The sequence below is a fragment of the Ammospiza caudacuta genome, chromosome 3, assembly GCF_027887145.1.
Source record: "Ammospiza caudacuta isolate bAmmCau1 chromosome 3, bAmmCau1.pri, whole genome shotgun sequence".
In the NCBI taxonomy this organism is placed as follows: domain Eukaryota; kingdom Metazoa; phylum Chordata; class Aves; order Passeriformes; family Passerellidae; genus Ammospiza; species Ammospiza caudacuta.
In genome coordinates this window covers 39,917,240-39,930,640 of record NC_080595.1, presented here as the reverse complement: position 1 = coordinate 39,930,640, position 13,401 = coordinate 39,917,240, and the positions used below count along the sequence as shown (strand labels likewise).

The following is a 13,401-nucleotide window of genomic DNA, read 5'->3' as shown; positions in this document are numbered from 1 at the left end:
CAGACACTAAACTAATATGGTGTCTGGCTACATCTCTTACTCACACTTTGGTACAGATACTCTTATTTGTCAGCCACCTGTTTCTGAAAATCCTGGACTACTTACCCTTTCCTGGAAGTCTGAATAAACTCACCCGAGAACAGAAAGTACTGGGGACAAATTTTCCATTTTGACTTTTAAGTCTTGGCTGTTCTCTAGAAAACTATTTCTTGCAGAGGATCTAGATTTGTGCTTAACATTTATTTTTCAGATAAAAGAAGCTAATTTTTATCCACCCATAAAGATCATAAAAATATCAAGAGATGCAACTGAAATGATTTCATAGACAAACTCCAAAGCATTAAAACCTTGTAACTCCAATATAAAGACAAGGGTAATTATTTCTGTGCTAGCTAGCACTTGCACATTTACAGCAATATAAATTATCAGATGAAACATGAAAAATGACATCAATGAAAAATACTTCTCAACTCTACAGGCAGTAATAGGCATGGTTCAGCACTTTCTGAAAATATAATGTGGGGTGCTATAATCAATCACAATGTAAACGAGCTGTCAAAATTTCCAAGAACTAAACGATGTGAAAACAACAGTAAAAATACCATAAGTTTTTGTTCAAGACAAACAGAGGTCATTTCTGTCAGTAATCAAATAGTATTTGAGAAACGGAGCTCAGTATCCATTTGTCAGATTTAAGATAAGTTTCTGACTTTAAAAAATAAGAACCTTTACATTAATCATGGCATTTTGCTGGATTGGTATTGCTTGGTCTCTAATGAATTACAATAAAAATAACAAATTGCAGATAATTCAAGGTAATTTAGAACCTAGTGTTCATTACTCCAATTGCTGTGACCTCTGGACAACCACAGGGTATTACTATTATGAATATCATAGAAGGCCAGTGTTGGAAAAGGAACCTGTGTGTTGGGTGCTGCAAGAAGACAAAACATTCAGCAGTCCAAGGAGTTCTAAGCCAGCTGTGCAATTCCCTTGGCCCAGAAAACGCTCAAGAAACACCCACTCAGCCAGGCTCATCTCAGAGCAGCCTCACATTGCCTGGACAGGGTCTGAACGCCAGTGCCCAATTGCTGGATAGGTCCATCACAATGCAAACTGCCAGAATTGTTTTTTCACTGTGCTCTGCAAAAGTGTATTTAATATTTTTCTTATCTTATATTTACATTTAATATAAACTGACTGAAAGTACTTCAAGCTGTAGCATTGTGCTGATGGTGCTAAGTCAAACTTGGAAGGCTACCCATGACAGCACAAGCCTTACTTTTTTGGGTCCCAACCCTTGCTGGGACTTCATGATGAGTGTATAAAAGACATCCTCACAGAACTGCTGTGACTTCAGAGCAAAGTGAAGGAGGGTTGACCACAGCAGTGACTAAAGCATGACAGACACCTCTCTCTCTCTGGTACGATTTCTTCCTGAGCAGCCACAAAAAAGCAGCTGCACTGTAATAGACACAACATACAAAGAATTCTAGTGCTTTTAAAGAGGTGGTTTTCAGGCAAAGTAAAATTACACAATGAAACAATATGAAATAGCATTAAGGGAGGAGCAGTTTGGTGTTTGAAGGAAGTACAGTGAAATAAAGGTTAACAAAAGTAGTTTCACTGTGGAATTCTTTGAGTGCAAGAGGTCTACCCTACAGATTTTCTTCCCCCTCACTGCAGCGTTGAGGAAACACGGTAACATGCAAAATCCACCTTTTAAACAACATAAATATGTCCAGAATTTCTACCCAATAAATTAATTTCTTCTGTGCTACTGTTCCTGTAAAGCAATTGACATCTAGAAGGCCAAGTTGTGTGGATATCTCTGCACCACCAGGTACTCTTCACGTGTTCCTCTCCTGCAGGAATCTGGTGGCAATGAATGAATAGGCACATGAAAAGCTTTGTTTTTGAGCAATAAGTTTGTGCTAAAAGTACTGGAAAGGAAGATGCCAACAGAAAAGCACTGGTTCATATTCCTTCCCATAACTGTTTGCTTCAGATATCCACCGAAATAATTTGTGCAAACAAGTGTAAACAAATGACACTAAAAGGTCTAGTTTGACGTAAATAATTAAGAACATTTAATGCCTCTATTTAATGCCTCAGTATTTAAACATAACAGGATATATAAATTCCAAACTTCCAACATTATCATGTGGTGTAAATCACTCAGTTAACTGATACTGATTTATATCTCTGGCCTAATGTATGAGGAAGGAAGTTTAAGTAAGAATACATGAAATCTATTCTGAGAACATAAAGTTCTGTAATAAAAATTCTAAATTCTGAAATGTTCAATTGTAAGCTCAAGTCAGCCTTGCAAAACAAACAAACAAAAGGATGTAATCTCCAGGCTAAACTGAAAATTTGACAATCTCAAATGGCAAATATTTTGAGAACTTAAAAAAAAAAACCCAAAACCTCAAAACAAAAGACCAAATAAAAAACCCACACAGCACTGAAATAAAATTTCTAATTATTTTGAATAGGTGTAAGCCCACACTCTTTGTTGCATGATTTCTTCAGGTAGTTTATGGCCAGGAAAAGGGGTTGCATTTGATTATTACACTGGTGCTGGAAATCACAGGCACATAACATCACTAGAAGTGGAATATACACACAGACCATTTGAGAAAAGTGAGCCGGAGGAGCATAAACCTTCAAAAAGGCAGAGGAAGGAACCACTGCTTTTCCTTAACAAGGCTCAGCGAATCTCTGTTTAACAAAGACCAAAGAGCCCCAGGGAAAGGACCACTTAAGACAGACACAGGACATAAAGCCAGGGTATGTTTGAACAGCTCAACCTCTCCTCAAAGTTTTTTGCTTTGTTTTGTCTTGTCATTGAGGCTACAAAACCTAGTGGCAGAATACTGCCAGAGGCATAAGGGACATTCCTGACAAAAACCAGACCCATGCTTTTTGGGAGAGGCCATTTGAAGATGCTGGGTTTGCACGAAAGTTCTCAACAGACATTCAGATAAAGGGTACACTGAAGCCTGATTCTCACTGGGCTGTTACCATTTCCTCTGAAAAGAAGAAAATAGAAGAAATAAAAATATCCACTATAGAGTGAAACCCTCTAGCTCAGACCTTGATAAAAATGTGAAGATAGGTCAGCATAGGATAAGAAGAAATTTCAGTTCATGTGTGGGTATCTTACAAACTAAACTAAGGAAGCATTAATGGATCTAAGAAAGGGAACAATTTCCTCACTCAGGTCTACTGTAAGCTAAATCTCTCAATGGTCTCTTAAGGAACAGACAACATATGATTGAACAAGCTGAATTTTTTTTTTTTTTTTACTATAAATGACCACACATCCTTTAGAAATGTGGAGAAAGGTTTAAGAAAACACAAACTCTTTTAAGTATTCTTCCCATCCTTGCGCATTTAATTGCTAATAGCAAGCTTTCTTGCTGAGCATCACGGTTCAAAATGAGCCAGGCAGAGAAGGTGCATCAAGATGCCCCCACAGGGAGTCTCTGAACAGCTCAATGCATAGAAAAACAACATTTGCAAGATGAATTCCAATAAAGCTGCCACAGCTATGGGTTGGAAACACAAGTACAGGGCATGAAATCATCAACAAAGCAGCTAGGAAACCACTGATAAATACAGTTTGTTCATGTAATTACATAATCTAATTTGTTTTTGATACTCAAACAACCTCAAACAGCTCCAGATAAACTAATTTAATCAAGTCCAAATGTTTTCATTTAATCAAAACAATATGTAACAAAACAAATTCCAAGCACCTAAAGCCTCCTAATCCTTTAAAAATAGCCCATGCTTACCCAAACAAGTCCTTAGGATGGAAGGAAACTCCCTTCCTGTAACCAGTGTTAGAGAAAATGAAGATGGGTTTTGAAATGTTCCTCATCAGACTCTCTAAATTCCTTTTCTTTTACACCCCAGGGAACATATGAGTTTCCCTCATCACTCTTTGCCTTTTCTACTTACATGCTATCAACAATTCAAGCGTAAGCACTATTCAATCACACCACTAGGCTTGCCAAGGAAAACCTTGAACTGCCCATGTAGATTACAGTATTTCCACTGGATGCATCACAAAGAGCAGAATAATTTTGTCTCTGAGTACTGCAGTTATCCAGCATTACTACATGCCCCCCAGCTGTTTGGGCATCTTTCATCCAGCCTGTTACTAAGCACACATAAAGCACAGGACTCCTACGCAGACCTACTGAGTGCAAATTGTCACACTGCCATATGCAACATTCTTATAACACAGTGCTCTGAAACACCACAAGCTTTAGGTAAAAGTTGAAGCCCAGAGGTGCCACAGAGGGATCTGCACAATTGCTCTAAACTTACTTCCACTTTCTAACTGCAGCAACTCCTACAGTAACTGACAAAATGCACAGAGGTGAACTACAGCAGTGATGCTATCTCTCTGGTTTAGACTCTTCCCTACCTTTTCTCCCTTTTTTTCTTAACTAGTGGTACCCCAACTTTCTAACTAATCGATCCTAAACTCTTTTCTCTTCAGATTTCTGGCTGTAATTCAGAGGTATTATGTAAAGAAGTTGCAAGTTAAAAAATAAATAAATTATTTCATTACTTTAGTAGGATTCAGATACTCTTGATATCACAAACTTGTGCTTGGGGATGCAAAGGGAGAAAAGAAAATCTTTAAGTGGTCTTAAGACTATAATACATCTGCATTCATTTCTGAATTTATCCTAATGTTTATATTTTGCCTTTTAATATTAAACATTCCATTGCAACAAGGAAAAGCAATTTTAAAAAGTAGATCTGACAGCAAGAGCTCCAGCACCAGATATGACTTTTTCTGCTCCTAAAATACTGAAACACCTCTGTCACACCACTAAAAACAGTGAAGTGATGCCCTGCTCCTGTGACTGGCCTAGTTACATGACCATGATACTGAAGGCACTTGAGAGGTTTCTTCTGGAAAGAGGTAAAATCTGCAACACTGCAGGGAAAAACTTTGAACAGGAACACAGCTCAAACCTAATTGTATGATAAAAAAATACACAGCTCCTAAACTGGGTTCACAGCTATTGCAAATTAACATGGCTACTGACTTCATTAGAATCTGCCTTATTTTTAAACTGATGTTACCAAGAGATCTTAAAAAAAAAGTAATGCACCCCCACTTGGGAATAGGATCATAAATACTGCTATTTAACCAAATTACTGCCCAAATAAGCAAGCTTTGTGGTGCTATTTCATTCTGGAGCTAATGGAGGCTACACTGTCAACTACGGAACATCCTGATACTGAAATTTGGGGAGCAAGTTCAGATCATAAAGGACAAGGCTGCAATATGTTATAGAGATACTTTTGAGTGAACATCATGATCAGCAAGAAATCCAGAATGAACATGCACCAGATAATTTCACTGTACTACTTATCTGTGTTCCTCCACTTTAAACTCACTGCTTTAAAACAACTCAGGAAGAAAAGCTGGATGTACATCTTCAAGTACACAGCTTGAAGATGCGTACACAAAAATTCAACCAAGAGACATCCAATGTGTCCCCAGGTATTTCATTCATCTCTCATTGTGGGTCCCAGTGGGATGGGAGTCTCATTGGCCCTGTATCACATCTTCCCAAACTCATGTGATAAGCCAACTATCCTCAGATGTGTCCTACACCTGTTGTGTAGGTGCCTGACATGATCACCATCTGACCAACAGCTTCCAATAAAACTCTTATTGTTACAGTCTGGAAATAACAGCATGGATGAAAAACAGTCTTAGAATATTCAAATATACTATCAGAAAAATTCAATGTATGCTGTGGCACAGAAAATGGCCTAAAGCTGTGCTTACTCAATATAGAAAGGGTATAGCAAAAATTATGGTAGTTGCAAAATGATTGACAGGAGGATTCTTACTAACAGGCATGATGCTTAGTCAATCCTTGCTAACTCTGCTTCTAATATTCTCAATATCTGAGATGATTCAGACACTATTTTGACATGAAAGGAGACACTGCTAAGGAGTCATCTTTGTCACTCCTACACTAATCATAAATGGTCAAATTTATTGACTTTATTGGACATCACCCTGATGTACTGAGAATATCACAACAGTTAGGCTTAGACTCATACTAAGAAAAACAAAAACCCCCACCAGTTGCTGTTTATCAGGAATTAATGCCTTACAAACAGCCAGGGTCAGACCTTTGAGAATGATACTAACACATACAAAAAAAGCCATTCCAGACACTTTTTTGGATTTCTAGTGTATTATTTTTCTCAGAAATAAAATAACTAGAAAAGGCTGGCTTTGAAAGGGTAACAAGTTTGCACCCTTGCTTAAAACAACCATGCTGCAGTATAAAAACTTTACAGGTATCAATTTAAGCAGTCCTGAATAACTTCTTAGTTGCCATCATCAAAGTAGGAATACTGACATCAAGTGCATGGTATCAGCTGAAAACCACCCTTCCTACATTCCCAGGGTTTTTAAGGCTTACCCTTTGGTAGAGTGTTTCATGTGCCTGAGCATGTTTAATACCAATATGTATTACTTAATGCTGCTGAAACATACCCATTTTCAATAGAACGAGAATTCAAGAGAAGGACAGGTAAAAATGAGCAACAAGCATCTTTATTGCTACAGGATCCTTCCAGACTATATTCTTCCCTTCAGGTGCCAGCTGAGCAGCCCTACCCACCTTTAAGGACACCAGGATTAATGAGCAATTTGACCATAATGACACTGGGTGGCCATTGCTCATGCACTGCTACAGTCTGAAGACATCAGTGAGCTGATTTCTCTGCTCTGACACCTATTGTCCTATTAGGCTATTTCCAAAAAGCAGACTGGACTCTCACATGGAGTAACAGCCAGCAGCAAAAGGCAGAGAAAAGAGCTCCTCCTAGACATCTGACTACTTGATTATCATCAGACACAACAGCAACACCTTCTGAGAAACACTGGCCATGCCTCTGTTATGCAATGGCTCTGAAGACCACAGAAGTAGTAAAGCTGACACTGGCCAGGGACATCAGCATTCTTACAATTTCTGGCATCTGAATAATGGATATTTAAGCTGACATGCTAAAGTTAATTTTCTTCACAGTGTCTGGTATGGGGTTGTGGTTTGGGTTTGTGCTGACCATAGTGTTGACAATGTAGATATAGTTATTGCTGAGCAGAGCTTACACAGAGCCAAGGCCTTTTCTTCTTCGCACACTTCCACATAGGCAAAGAGTCTGGGGATGCACAGGAAACTGAGAGGAGACACAGCCAGGATTGGAGACCCCAAATGACCAGAGGGATATTCTGGACCATATAGCATCATGCTCAGTGCAAAAAGCTGGGGAGGAGGAGGAAGGGAGGGACATTCGGGATGATGGTATTTGTCTTCCTAAGTCACTGTTACAACATGTGATGAAGTCCTGCTTTCTTGGGAGTGACTGAACACCTGCCTGCCCGTGGGAAGCAGTGAATTAATTCCTAGTTTTACATTGCTTGCATGCATGGCTTTCTGCTTTCTCTATTAAAGTCCTTCATCTCAGTTTAAGAGTTTTCCAGCTTTTACCCTCCCGATTCTCTCCCCAGTCCCACTGATGAGGAAGTGAGTGGCTGTGTGGTTACTGGCTGCTGGCTGGGGTTAAACCACAACAGCTGAGATTCATTCCTATTTAACCTTTTGTGCCTTCTTGAGCCACACAAGTTAGGAGTGCTGTTCTCTGAGGTTTCCTGGTCTGACAGTGAAGACAGGCTGGCCCAGCAGCCCAGTAAGGACATCCAGAAGCCAACCTGCCCTACAGGTGCATCTCATCACCCACTCACAAGTAGGCTCTTCGCTGAGCTAGCTTGGTATGGTTTGGTGAGCCAGATGAACCCCCAAACTTAGACCCAAATGGTCTATGAACACTAATCCACTGCATCCCACCATACAAGAAGACATCCCCAATAACAAAATTAGGTTTAAAATAGAAAAAGAAAAGCCACAGAAACCATAGTCATTACAAAAATTTCCAAACATCAAGAGACTGGTCTCTGATTACTGTAGCATTACCACAATGTTCATTTTGGTGTAAAAACATCTACAAGAATAAAATAAGAACAGACTCTTTAAAATGGATATTCATTAGCATACCAATAGCAGGTCATAATCCAGGCATTCATGGAAGAGTTAAAAAACATGAAAAACAGGCTATGATTTTCTGGCACTGGCTACATCACAAGAAATTGGAAAGTTTTCTAGGGAGTTGACCTTGCAGTGGTGACACAATGTGAGAATGGGAGGGATATTGTTCAGAGTTTGAGTCATAAATTAGGTCATTGGAGACCAGTGAAAAGCTAGAGACTCAAATCCTGGAATTCTGAGAGAGGAAAGGAGAAAAGTCACTGCTAGTGAATAGGAAGGATAAAGGTTACTCTGCAGAGAATGTACAGTTGGAAATTCATTTTAAAAAACGACAACTTCACCACCCATTGTGGTTCTTATAACCAAAATAGTTGTATAAATTGTTGCACAAGTTGTGCAAACCTAAACACAATCAATGCTGGTCAGGTCCAGTTCTAAGCAACTTAACCATGCACAAAATTCCCCTGAGCTGTGCACAACCTCATTGAGAAGCTTCACACTTCAATGTTGTACCCAACCCTGTGCGCTGAAATGCATACAAGTACAAAAAAAATCCCTCTTCCCCCTTGTCACAAAAGGCTTTCTGCATAACTCTGGTTAGACAGAAGATGTTCTAGCACCTACATTCATAGTAACTAACATAAGAGTCTGAATTTAATGCATTCAAACAATAAATAAGAGAGGTACAATGGACACATTCACTGCAGAAAGGCAGTATTACAGCTTATGTTATGAAGCTGGTCTCCCCTGTTTACCTATGCCAGCAGTTTCCAAAGCAGGGTGTGCTCATCCCACACAGTGTGCCAGAAAATGCACTGGGATGCAGGAAGGAACTATGTTTTGTGCCATTAATAAATACAATGAATTCTCAAAAGAGTTCACTTAGTCTTTTTCTCATCCATTTTTACTTCCTATTTTGCCTATGGTTTAAAATGGACAAATAGATGATATATACAATAGTGGGTGTATATAATTTAAAAATAAATACATATTGGAGAGAGTGCTCAAAAATATTTTACTGATAGGAATGTAGAATCATTTGGGGACCACTGCCATATACATCCTATGTACAAAGGCAGCCCTTCTAAGGGAGAATTCAAGGAACTAATTTCTAAATTATGATATGAACAGCTGCTAAAAGTTTCTCTAAACTTGAAATACCTGAGTAATGTCAAAAAATTTGATTTAATCTTAACATCTTTAAATTAAACTGAAAATACAACCAAAATGAGAAATCAACAAGTTGTTTGGATGAATAAAATATAGATGAGAAATACTCTGTTTGGGTTCTTAAAACTCAATCCTCTTCTTGTGCAATCAGAAAATATCCAATTTTCTTTCTTTTCATTGACCAGCATCCCTCAAGACTTTGTAAGAGATTAGTGGGCAAAAAATAAAAGTTTGCATCTCCCATAGACTTCAACTTGATTCACATTCACAAATCCCTGGTTGAAAGTTCATGGTCCACCATCTTAACATGTTTTTATGGATACATAGAAAACTCACTGAATTCAAGTGTGTACATCATGAAGATAAAGTTCACGTTCCAAAAGAAAAACCCAGGAATCCCAGCGCCTCAACAAAACAGGACTCTCAATACAGAGATACTCAAATCTAAGGTGGAATTACAGGTGGAATGGATAGGTGAGCACTACACAGACTACATAGGCACAGAGATGAGAATTATCTGGAGCAGAATAACAAACCAGAACAAGCAGTAGAAAGGCTGAATGGGGAAAGACTGTGATCAACAGAGCAGTGAGAGCTGCTTGCTTCCTTCTGACTGTGCTAAGCCCAGAAGGACATATTAAATACAAACTCTTTTGCTAAGAAACCTGTTAATGATAAATGCCTATTTTAACAAGTAGAGAAAATTTTCAGACTCTTTTTCCTGTACTTGCATAATTTAGAGGCAATTTCTTTTTTAAGCCAAAGTTGGCATATACTTGATCTTCAGTGAGGTGTGTGCAAAGACATTTAGTTTAGCAATAACATAGTTATAGCTGTACTAGGGAGTGTGTCTATATGAATATGCAACAATGTAATCATTCAAATAAATGCACTCAGTTCTCTTTTTACAGTACTTCAAGTCAGATGTACATAAAATAATCTCTATAAATTAAAACCATACACAGTAAAATAAAACATTATGCATTTTAACTTTGTGTTCTGTTTTGCTTTAACTTTGAGAGAAACATACTCCACATGTTTTTGAATGGCTGCAGGTGTGGATTTTGTACCATTTCCATTTGTGGTTTTTCCTATGACAGCACATCCAAAACTGTGTTCTCTGTAATAGACAGTTTGGGGAGTACTCTGAGAGCAGATGGACTTTTGCATCATGTTGATGGTGTGAAGTCTTTAAGGTGAGCAAGGAAGCAGAAACAAATTGCTAACAGACCTGTATGAGTTCAACCTCATTAAAATCATCTGACTGAACAATCTCCTTTCTATCAATTAGCATCTGGCCTCCACTGGAATCTGAGGTAAAGATGTCAATTTTGAATAATTACTTTAAGATTATGAAGAAAGACCTCACAGATGCTGTAAATTCTATGGCAGAAACCAGAACTATTTCTTGATGACAAGTTCTGATAAATAAATGGGGGAAAGAAATAATTCTTTTTGAACAGATGTGGATATCAAAACCAACAAAATCGTTAAAATACAATTTTTCTTAGTAACTTGAGTACTGGAGGCCTATAATTGAAAATGCATTAAAACCCTGAGCTTTGCTCAGCCTATAGGATGGTACACTTACATTACAGGATAGAATTGTAGTGCACGAGTATCTCAGATTAGAAAAGCCTATACTATATCACCTGGACTGTAAGTAAATTAATTCATTCTGTTGTGAGCTCAGATTTATTTGTAGAACAAAGGGAGACTGGAAGAAAAAAAGTATTTTGAATTCGTGGTCATAATTGGTTCCTCCCAAATAATTTTACAGTGGCTCTTCAGGCTAGGAAATACCTTTTTTCTACTATCTTCCATAAGGCATAGAATAATTTATAATAATAATAATCCCACCATTGTCATTATTTTAGCTACTCAGTTCACTGTCTGAGGAAAAATACTTGGCCTACAGCTATTACAATCTTGCTGCAAGAATATTTCCAGCATAGTCATCATTTGTACACATTGAATTTCAAATTACCAGATAAAGCAGTGGATAAATCCTAATGTCCTTTTCATTTTTTTTTCCTGAGACACATACACTGGCAGATTGACCAACTTCTTTGACTACTGTTGAAGAAAGTTAAAAAAGTTATTCTTTTAGCCAAGTTGTCCAAGAATTCAGAAGTTTTCATGTGCATATTAAAGGAAATTGTATTTCATCCGGCAGTAAGCCAACAAAGCCTGATGAGGCACAAATTTGAATGACTGCAAGAACAGAAGAAACAAAGCTTTTACCAAATAAGGCTACAAGGTAGCTACCAGAGACAGTAAAAGGACAAAACTGATAATACTAAAGGAATAATAAAGTTCTTGCATCACAACTTCTTCATATTTGCAAGTTCAAGTACAAAACTCAAGAATATTTCAAAGTAGCACTTCACTCTTGTGTGAAGAATATTTACTAAAGAGATTATTTACTTTAAAAAAACCCTGAATTACATCATATGCTGTTCTTGAGCTATGTAGTTATTCCAGAAATAAGCTTCTCTTCAATTCGGTTGTCTGATGGAACACATAAAATTGAAAATAAAAGAATTTTTAAAAATTGAAGTAAAATGACTTCTCACTTATGTTAAGAAAAGAAATTTTAAAAATCTCTGCGTGACACATTTGCAACTATTTTAAATCCTCCCCATGTTTATCTGCTGTGTCTCAGATGAAGCCACAGGAACAGTGTTTTGCTGGGGCAGAGTTACATAGGTCAGATATGATGAGTTACCTACACAGGCTGACATCACTCACCAAATAGCAAACATCACTTCAAAACAGAGAAGAAAGTGTCTCTTCTAACATGTTACCTTTCTAGCAACTCTTACTAAACCCAGCAAAACCAAAGAGCAAAATGTGATGGGTAAAAAACTTAACAGTGTGTACCTCACAAACTGCCAGAAGAGACTGTGATGGTAAATTCCAATAAATCAACACAAGCACTTCCACAAGATGTTGGTCTTTCATATGCCTTTACATGTCATCAAATTAGCTTTCCAATACTATTTAAAACATTCCTTTTTACCAAAAAATACTAGAAAATCCTGCTCAAATATCAGTCTTACAGTTCCTCTTCAGTGTAGCAGGACCCGTGCAGTATGTATCATAAGGAACAAAGAATTGACAACTTTAATACCAAATGGTGGCAAGAAAATACCAATCAGTTCTCTTGGACCTTCTTTCATGTGTAAAGTACAGATAAAGGCAGCTGGCTGGCTTGCCGAAGGGGCGCCTTGCTTGCATGCAACTGCAATTTTTAAGCAACACTACTCTTCAATAATGCCTGAAGTGCTTGGAGAAAATGCAATGCTAACTTCTACAACACTAACAGTAATTCATGATCTCATAGGTCTCAACAAAATTCAGGAATTCTGTCAACATTCTGTAAAATAACTGCTTTAAATTCTAAATAATTATGCTTACAAAACTCTTTCCTAGATAGGAAATTCTGCTAGAATAATAATTACATAGTGGGTCTTCTTACTAAATTTTCTTTGAATAACCTATTGTTTTAAAATATATTGGTCAAAATTTCTTTCACTGCTTTCAACAGAAGACCAAATAAAATTTGAGCAAAATGCTTCTGCTGCTTCTTGGAAGTTTCAGTCTATACGTAATTTGAAACTTCTGGACAATCTTCATTATCTAAAAACATTTACACAGAGTCAACACAGTAAAGCTGGACAATTTTTTGATAGAAAGTTATAATAGGAGAAGTGCCAAAATTCAAGAGGCAACATAATTTGAGCATTATTGTAATAGAGTATGGAATATCCAGTAATATCCACTGTGATCCATGCTGAAAGTTTCAGAATTTATTATTAAATATGAAGGAGCAGACACATTTTTACTTAAGACACCATGTTCACCTGGAGAAGGCTTCAAGGTGACCTCACAGCAACCTTCCAGCATCTAAAGGGGCCTACAAGAGAGCTGGAGAGGGACTTTTTTTACATGGGCATGGACAGGGCAAGGGGGAGTGGCTTTAAATTGAAAGAGGGTAGATTTAGATAAGACAGGGGAAGAAATATTTTACTCTGAGGGTGGTGAGGCCCTGGTACAGGTAGCCCAGAGAAGCTGTGGATGTCCCATCCCTGGAAATGTTCTAGGCCAAGCTGGATGGGGCTTTGGG

The 13,401-nt window shown here is 37.8% G+C and overlaps 1 protein-coding gene across 3 annotated transcripts in view; it reads right to left on the bottom strand.

The window, feature by feature from the left end:
• LTBP1 (latent transforming growth factor beta binding protein 1) overlaps positions 1-13,401 on the bottom strand; it is a 186,466-nt gene that overhangs the window by 104,140 nt on the left and 68,925 nt on the right. The gene's annotated exons all lie outside the window — the stretch shown is intronic.